Below are 10049 nucleotides of genomic sequence, written 5' to 3'. Positions count from 1 at the left end.
AGCTAGTCAATTTAGGTTAGTCCTCTCTCCTTCCTTCCTCCAAGCTTTTCCTCCTTCTACTAACCACAAAAACTCTCCTTCCTCCAGGTGCTGCTTTGATACCTGAAGACCTAGTTGCCTCTAACGGCTGTAGCTGTGCAGCACACTTGCTGTTAAAGCCTAGGCTTTAACCCTATGTTTCCAAGGTTCACCAGAACAAAGGGCCACTGCAGACACCAAATCCTACCTCCTCGCAGTATCTTCTGCATTTCCACTTCATATGTCAAACCCCAAGCCTAACTATGCCACATGCAGTGACTTGTTCCTCAGCATGTGGAAGGAACATGATCACGTGTCCAGGATGGCCTAATCCAATGTGACTTAAATCCAGGTTCCTAAACTGAAACAGAAATCTTAATAGTCCAATTAAAAATGTCCAGGCTTGAAGAACATGGTCCAATAAAATGTCTTTCACCTTATATTTTGCTTCCATCTGTGGAGGGCATTTTCAAAGGTTCCATGATCCAAAGATCACCACCATTCTGTTCCCCCTCCCTAGAAGAAAGCAGAGTATGGAATGCTGATGATCTCTGGTTCATGGAATCTTTGCAAATGCCCTCCACAGATGGAAGCAAAATGTCAGGTGAAAGACATTTAATTGGAGTATGGTCTTCAAGCCTGGACACTTTTAATTGCATATGCCAGCCATGAAAGCCTCAGTATGTATGTGAAATCTTAACTGTTTTCTAGAACATGGCCTAAAGGATATCCACACATGCACAGATCATTGGGTTGCTTGAATGCCAATTGTGCAATGACAGAATCCACCTTTGTGGTCTGCATAGTTCTACTGGGTTTTGTGGTTTGGCTGTCAGCTGGAGTATAACCAAACCATGAAAACTTGATAGCAGACTAGGATACTCAGTGATGTATTTACTGTCCTGGGATCTACATGTGGTCCAGATCAGTCCTGGTGGTGTTTTGTCATCCTATCCCTAAGAGATACAAATACAGATACAGACACTGCCTTAAAGAAATTGGTTGATGTTTTAACAGCATTTTTACCAGGAATTTGGAAGAATTGTCCTGTTCCACTTCATTTCCACAGAAATCCTCATGGGACTTTAATCAAAGTATTCTGCTTCATAATGAATCAGGATGATCACACTGTTTAACTGTCTCTGTAATATTTAGAGGAGAAGAAGAAACAAGTTCTCGTTAACCAGTGAAAAATCAATTCTACCAGAAGCACAGTAACTTTAGCAAACAAAGGACACTGAAATATCTGAGAAGGATAAATGCAGTGACATTTTGGCTCTAGTAGTTAAAAAAAAATCCCCTGACTTAACCCTCAAGGATTCATCTTTGGTCGCAAGTTGTCAGTGGAACAGTATCTTCTTCCCATAACTCAAATACTTTGCCTGAAAGGATATCACTAGTAAGAAGTGAAAGAGGAGAACATGGGATTGGTTCCCAATTGAAAACTATCCTGTACATACTTCTTTAAAAGACATAGAGGAAAGCATGAAAAATGATTTTTAAAAATCTCCAGGCAAAAAGATTTAATGTGTCATTTGTTGCTATGTTTTTGATAGCAAAGATAATTCAATTACAATAGTTTCTTGAGATTGCAATCATACACATACTATACTGAGAGCCCAATCCTATCTAACTTTCCAGCCCCAGTGCATCTGCAATGCAACCCAATGCAGCACAGAGGAGGCCTCTGTGACTACCTCCCCACCACAGGGTGCAGTGCATGTCCCATTGGCACGGTGGCACTGGCACTGGAAAATTGGATAGGATTGGGCCCTGATTCAGCAGGACTTATTTCCAAGTAAATAACCATAGGATGAGACAGCAATAGCATTTGCTATACAGGCAGAGCCTATTTATCTGTGTTAGGTCCATTCTATGACTTGGCATGATTAACAAAAAATGCATTGTGCTGAGTCCATAGAGTTAGAGTCCATAGGGCAAATAGGCTGCAGCCTGACACTACTGGTTGGAAGGAAACTAAGGCAGCTGTTCTCAATTCTCTCCCCTCCATACTCAGCCCTCCTGTTGCCAGCTGTCCTGCTTCTTTCACAGTGGGAATAGTGAGCTTGCTCGGGAAGCCTCTGTGTCCCAGGTAGCCTCCCAACAGCACTGCAGGTTCTTCTCCTCCTCGCTGCTGCCACTCCTGCAACCCTCCCAACCACCATCATGGAAACTCCTCTGCCCCGGACCATTCTGAGGCTTGTAGTCTGGCTTTCTGCTCACCGTCACCTGTCTCTCCAAGGTTTCCCAAGAGCCTGCATCATGGGGGGAGGGAATTTGGCAAACACTCCCTGGGTTTTTTAAAGCAATCGCCTCTCCTCCCCCTCCTGAGCCCTCCCCGTTGCCAGCTGCCCGGCTTCTTTCACAGGTGGGATGCTGATCTTTTAAGAGTCCAGCCCTATGCATTTCTACTTGGAAGTAAGCCCCATTCCAGTCAATGGGGCTTACTCCCAGGAAAGTGTGGAGAGGATTGGGCTGTAAATTGCATGCTTTGCTTGGTGGGAAGGCTTTGTGATAGCCTGCACCATGGGGGGGAGGAGGGAATTTGGCAAACACTCCCTGGGTTCTTTAAGCAATCCCCTCTGTTGCTAGGGCACTGGCACCTGTGTCTGTGTGTGCACGAGGGAGCTCCACCTCTGGCTACAGAGGTTCTTGCCCCCTCTTCAGCTGGCTCAGGGGCTCCAGGAATGTTACTGTTCCTTTGCAAGGGGAGCCTCTTCCAGGGCTATTCCCTGCCTGGGCGAGGTAGAGTCTTTTTGCAGTGTTTTGGGCTGCCTGGAAATGGAAGGAGGCGCCAGCGCAAGGCAAAGGTGTGTGTGACATTCAGTACCCCACCCCATTGAGGTGGGGATTGAGACAAATCCACAGATAAATAGGCAGCACCTGTTTACTTTTCAGCTCTGTTTCATTATACCCTTCCTTTTCCAATTCCCTGCAAAAAAGACAAATTTCTTCAGGTCTGCTATTACTCTAATTCCATGTCTTCAAGCAAACCCATATGGAAAGTAAAAGGAAAACAGAGCAGATGTGCATATGAGGGTATATTATGCACTGTGCATTCACAGTGTCTCCTTGAAGGCTGAATGTGCCAGGCTGGTTGCCGGGCTGTACATTATTTCTCTTCCGACTGATGTGGAGATGCTCCCAATGGAGCCGCATATTCATTTCTTTACATACAAGGAACTTGGGCATTTTTTGAGGATTTTATTTAGAGCTATCTTGTAAGATTTTTATGATTAGGTGAAACATTCAGTGGCTATGTACTCAACTGTCTATGTAATCAAACAATGGCTACGTAATCAGGCTGTGTAATTTTCCTGCTGCTTCTATGTTCTTTATAAGATTATCAAGACACTGCCCTTGGGTAATTCAGAACTTTTGTAATATTCTAAGCATTATGAGTCTGGGTTGTTACTTCTGTCGATCAAGTCACAATGGCAATCTCCATGTGTGAATGAGGTGGATGGAGAAAAGTTTTTCCCCCTCTTCTGTAACTCGAACTCAGGGTTGTGATGGCCATTAGCATAGATGGCTTTAACAGGGGTATGACAAATTCATGGAGGATAGATCTATCACTGTCTATTAGTCCTGATAACTCTGTAGAACCTCCATGTTCAGAGCTAGTATACCTCTGAATTAGTATACCTCTGAATACCAGCTACTGGAGGGACAGCTATTGCCCTTGTCCCTGAATGCTGACTTTCCAGAGGAATCTTGTTGGCCACTATGGGAAACTGCACTTACAAGCTTCGGTCTGATCCATCAAAGAATTTCTTATGTTCATTTATCCTAGAATGCAGTGAGTCCAACTCAAAGCATGGTTCATAGCAATGAATGTAGTAGCATGGTAGATCTATGACTTAACAGTTAAGATGTTGATCCGTGCTTGCCATCCTGTCTTACTAATTCTCACTGTGCAGTTTTATATGGGCACCACTGCTGGGAATCTTCATAGCAACAAAGAACAAAAGAAAAAGCACTCCCTACAGTTATGAAGGAGTATAAGGAGACCAGAAACCCCAAGCATATGCAAATATTGAATGAGCACAGGGACAATAAAAGCAAGTGGAACCATTCCCAGTCTTCTGTGGAAGAGTCTGGATGCCCTTAGTTGACACCTTAAGACTTTCATCTTCTTTTAAGAACAGGAAGAAAAAACAAGAATGCCGTTAGCATACCCCACTAGTAGCATCAGGGATGGTTCCTGTGCTTCAACCATAAATGGACAGAATCTGCCACAGGTGCTTGGGTGCTGGGGACAGTTTCCAAAAGGCATGCTTCAGAGTTGGCAAGGGAGCAAAGGAACAGATCCATCAATTCCATATGATCAAAAGGATTCTCAAAAATATTTGGCAATATTAGCATATCTTACCCCAGCAATAAAAACTGTTCTGAATTTTCAACATCAAGCTATGGTTTACTCCTTTCTTTACATTATGCCCTGAAGTATCAGGAATGGGAGGGCAATGCTGGACCCAAAGAAGTTCCACAAATACCTCAAGAAGAGACATTATCCCATGAAAACCTCAAAACCCACCGTAGTAGCTCTCTTGAAGAGGAACTATTGAGTGGCCACAGATCTCTCAGAGGCACATCTCCATATTCTGATCAGGCCCAATAACAGACATATCCTTTGTTCTGCTTACATCAAAATAAACCATCACTACAGATAGGCTGGCTAATTCAGCAGACTACCCAACAGGTGGAGTGATCAAATATCAGTAAGATTTAGGCTGCAATCCTATACACACTTACCTGGGAGTCAGTCCTCTTGAACTCAATGAGGCTTACTTAGGCATAGACATGCATTATATTGCACTGTTAGAAACCTAGTAACATACTCCTTGCGAGCTGAAAAAGAAAAACACCAGGTGTATTCCTTCTTTTAGCTCCACACTGGCTTCTAGATGTTTACAAAGATTTTGGTAGCTCTAGTTACTTGGCTTGAAATACAGGGGTTGAAGCCCTTCCCTCCATGGACAAAATCCTCATAAGCTTAACATCCCTGGGTGCAAGCTGCAATGGACATTCTAACAACTGTCAACTGTTTGAAGGATCATGGGATTGTCATAAATATAGAAAAGAGTTTTCTGCAGTCAATACATAGCACCATGTGGGAGTGACTCTGATTATGCTCCAGGACAGAATGTTCTCTTTCCGGGCAAGGCAATTGAAGATGACTACTTTTACCAAGTGTTACATACAAATGATGGGCAGATGGAATGGGGAGGGTTCAGTTGCTGGGGAGTCTGACATCCTGCCAGAATGTGGCAGTGTGGCCAGATTCCATGTCCAAACTCTACAGAGGCTTCTTTTGCCCTTTCAAGAGGAAATACAGTAGCATTATCGCAACAAATTCAATTTCCCAAGAAGGTATACAGATTCTTGGACCTGTGGCTGCAATCATGGATGATGTATAGTCTGAACTATGTTGCTCACAGAAACCCACAGAAGCTTACAATGAGTGGGAGTGTTTTAGAATGGGAACCCATTTATTGGGTGATGTAGTCCAGGGGACATAGTCAGTGTTCAAGACTTGTACGAGCCAGCAGTGTTCCCAGAAGGAGGCACAGCTAGGTTTTGCAGGGCCTCAATGCACAGTGTAAGTGGGCCCTCACCTTGGGAGCCATTCCAATTTGGAGCAAGAACAACATGGAGGCATCTCCTCCGCTTCGATGGTGAGGGAGAATGGCTCCAATGGGAAGGGAAAGGGATCATTTACATGGTGGTGTTGAAGAGCCTGCAAATTCTGAGCCATACACCTAGCATTTTTGGACTTTCACCACAAGACCAGGGAAGCCCATATTCTGATACACACAAACTACACCTCAAGCAAAGCATAAACTGGTGGAGCCTATTTATCCGTGTTAGTTCCATTCCGTGACTTGGCATGATTAACAAAAAACACGTTGTGCTAAATTCCATAGAGTTATGCAAATATGCAGCAGCCTGACACTTCTGGATGGAAGGAAACTAAGGCAGCTGTTATCAATCCCTTCCCTTCCATACTCAGCCCTCCCCGTTGCCAGCTGCCCAGCTTCTTTCACAGTTGGGATACTGATCTTTTAAGAGTCAAGCCTTATGCGTTTCTACTCAGAAGTAAGCCCCATTGTAGTCAATGGGGCTTACTCCCAGGAAAGTGTGGAGAGGATTGAAGGCTATATCTCATGCTTTGCTTGGTGGGAAGACTTGCTTGTGTCCCTGATAGCTTGCACCATGGGGGGGGGGGTTTGCTTGTGTTGCTGATTGCCTTCACCAGGGGGAGAGTAACTGGCCCTCCTCACCCCAGCAGTGTCTTTTCTAGTGGCTGTCTCCTGGTGTTCTTTTGCATCATTTTAGATTGTGAGCCCTTTTGGGGCAGGGAGCCATTAGTTGTTTGTTTGAGTTTTCTCTGTAAACCGCTCTGTGAAGTTTTCGTTGAAAAGCAAAATATATAAATACTGTTAATAATAATAATAGTGGTGCCAATGGGACATGTGCTGCATCCTGCAGTTGGGTGTCGCTCACAGAGGCGTCCTCAAAGGAAGGAAATGTTTGTTCCCTTACCTCAGAGCTGTATTAGGGGTTAGGATTGTGACCCATGACTAATCAATTGGATAGTTCTGGTAATTCAGTTTTAGAAGAACTTAACAGGACTAAACCTGCAATTCTAGCAGTAAGACTCATTCTCATTTAACACAATGGGGCTTACTTCTGAGTAGACATGCATTGCCTTGCACTATAAGAAAGGTACAAAGAAAAGCAAAAATGCGATCATGCATATGGCACGAAAGGAGTACAGTATTTCTGAACAAAATGTTAAAAATACTATAGCTCTTCAGCTTAAAAAAAGAGACGGTTAGCTGGGAATATGATAGAGGTAAATGAAACCATGAATGCTCTTGAAAATGCTAACAGGGAACAGCTGCTCACTGTTCTACTACACAAATATAGAACAAGAGGGTGGTTTTGGGGAAAGGTGGGGGACTTTGTAATCCCCTGGTATTTTTTTGGGGGGGGGGGGGGAAAGGTAGGTGAAGAGCCTTAAATGGTCTTTCCCACTTTAGACATGCAGATAATCCCCATGAAAGAAAAAAGGAAATAATTTATTACTGTTAGGAAAATGTGAAGATAATAGCAATAGCACAACAACAACAAAGGTCACAAAATCTTTAACAGGCAAATACAGCTAACAAGGGTACCTTAGAAACAAATCTAAATGCCAAAGTACTGTACAGTGATAGCTTAACTAGGGTCAGCTAAAATGTCACGAAGTAGTTCACAATTTTCTAACATTTTAGTTGGTCCTAATAAGAGTCAATCAGGATTAACATCATGGTCACATTGTGAAATACCTCCTTTCACCCCTTAAAGCATTACGTATGTAAGCAGAAAGCCTGCCTATTTTTGAGCACTATGTTGCTTCTGGCAGAAGGTTATTTACAGTGCAATCCTAGGCATCTCTACTCAGGAGTATGTCCCATTGTGTTAAATGGGGCTTACTCCCATGATAGTGTGTATAGCAGCAATTTTCAACACTGGTGTGCTATGGGAGTTTGAGAGATTATATATAGTAGATTATAATTAAATTAGATTATAATTAGAGATTATATATTAGTGTACCATGGGAGTTTGAGAGTCATATATTAGTAGGACCATGGGGGGATGCGAGCCCCTAGCTGGCAGTGTGGTATGCCTTGTCAGTTGTCAAAAAACTGATAGTGTGCCTTGCCAATTTTAGCACCTTGGCAGGATGAAAAAGGTTGAAAATCACTGGTGTATAGGACTGCAGCCCCAGTGTAGTTATTTTGTGGCTATGCCTTTGCTTGACTTGGATGGCTTCAAAACAGAAGTCTGATGACTCATGCTCACTCTGAGCAAACTGGCAACCCAATCCTATTCACACTTCCCTGGGAGTAAGCCCCATTGACTCTAATGTGATTTACTTCTGAGTAGACATGCATAGGGCTATGGGTCACCTTAGTATTGCAGCCACTCAAAGGAAGAAGTGCCTCTATACAACCTACCCAAAGTCAACACCTGCTTCATCAAACAAGCACTGGTCAAACAGAAGTTGAAAATAAGGTTTTATTTATGGCCATAGAACCATCAGGTTCAAATCCTGTAGGAGCAGGAACTAGATGATCAGGGCCCTCATGTGATGAATCTGTGGCTAAACTCTATCATTCTAGATTGGAGGAGGTCCCCCACACCCCCAACAATGCTCTGCTCATTACCAGTATGCCAGGGAGATAAAACCTGGTGTAGCTTGTCCCTTTCACACTAGTTTTCTACATGCAAGGCATTTGAGGAAGCGTTCCAGTGCAGAACTTGCCCCTTTCAGTCTGAACTTGCAAAGTCCCCACTGCTGAAATGCAGATCATGACCAAGGAAAGCAAACTTAAAAGTCATCCTACAGCTGTGTGGTTCTTTTCTATATAAATGGCCACGCAGAGGTTGGAGTTGTAGTAGCACCTGCAAGCTAAGATGGAGCTGTTTAGGAGTGTATTGAACCCGAACCTGGACTGGTGCCTCTTTAGCGGTGCTTTGCTGGTAGGTCACACTGTATCCCTGTTTGGTTTTTTTAACCCATTTATGCCCAGCCCACAGTTGTACACATTTGATCCCTGTTGCATATATGCAACGTTGGGCAGAAATGGCTTTTAATTTCTTTCCCTCCCCATTCAGGTTTGGGGCTGGCAAGAACAAGAACTGCACCTGCTACTTGTTCTCCCTCTTGATACTTTGTTAATTAACTTGTTTCCTCACTTAGGGCTGCGGTAATGAATGGGAAGTATATAGCTCTGGATTGATGCTGCAATCCTATACACACTTTCCTAGGAGTAAAAACCATTAAACAGAATAGGAGTTACTTCTGAGGAGACATGTATAGGATTGTGCTGGAAATGATGCTGAACTCAAAGGTGGAACTGTAAAGACCAGTCTTTTCCCTTCCAGGGATGCCTTCCAAGCAGGGTCACCAGATACAGTGGAGGATATTGTGCCTATACCTTTAACCATTGTATTGAAGAGGGATTGTGCCAATAAAGGTTCTATTATGCCAATAAAGGTTCTGATATTGGAAGTATAGAAGAGGGAGTTTTGGCAGGTATAGCTCATCAGGGTAGGGTTTAAAAAGTCACACCTGCCCAAATTCCCTCTTCTGTACAATGGTTAAAGCCACCCTGTCCTCCACTGTATCTGGTCACCCTGCTTCCAAAGAACCTCCCCCCCCCATTTCAAGAGTAATTCTCCCCCCCCCCCAGCACCTGTACCTCTAATGTTTGTGAGGGATAGGAAAGTAGGCAAAGAGTGCAATCTAGTGTATGCTTTGGAGTAAACACTATTGAATTTGGCTGCATTTCTAAGTAAACGTGCACAGGATCACACTTTTAAAAATGGGGTTTTTCTAGTTCTAGTACATTATATGGAAGAAGCCTTTGAACACTAAGGCTGCCATCCTATCCACACTTTCCTGAGAGTAAGCCCCATTGACTGTAATGGGACTTACTTCTGATTAGACAGGCATAGGACTGGGCTGTGAGGCTGCCATCCTGTCCACACTTTCCTGGGAGTAAGCTCCATTGACCAGAATGGGACTTGCTTCCGAGTAGACATGCTTAGAGGGGGCTCTTCAGTCTCTTTTCAGCCCACTCCACCAGGATGAGCAAATACAAGGGAGGACAGACAGAGCGCCTGTACCTTCAACCCTGGCACAGAAGAGGGAATTTGGGCAGGTGCAGCTTTTTTAAGCCTTCTGTGTGCACTGCAGAGAAGCCTCAGATAAGCCTCCTGTTGCACCAGGGGTTCAGCCCCCCCAATGGCGTAGCTGGAGGGCGGAAGCACTCAGGCTGGCAGTGAGACGGGCAAGCGGCCCCCCCTTCGGAGCCATACGGCTCCGTTTTGCTCCCCCCGCCGGGAATGGCTCCGAAGGGGGGACCGCTTGCCCGCCTCACTGCCAGCCTGAGTGCTTCTCCACCCCTCCGGTGACCCATAAACTTCACACCTGCACAGTTCGTTCATTCCTGCTTCAGACCCAGTTGAGCACTGAA

Source organism: Tiliqua scincoides, chromosome 1 (genome assembly GCF_035046505.1).
Source record: "Tiliqua scincoides isolate rTilSci1 chromosome 1, rTilSci1.hap2, whole genome shotgun sequence".
Taxonomy (NCBI): Eukaryota; Metazoa; Chordata; class Lepidosauria; order Squamata; family Scincidae; genus Tiliqua; species Tiliqua scincoides.
This window is presented reverse-complemented; position numbering follows the sequence as displayed.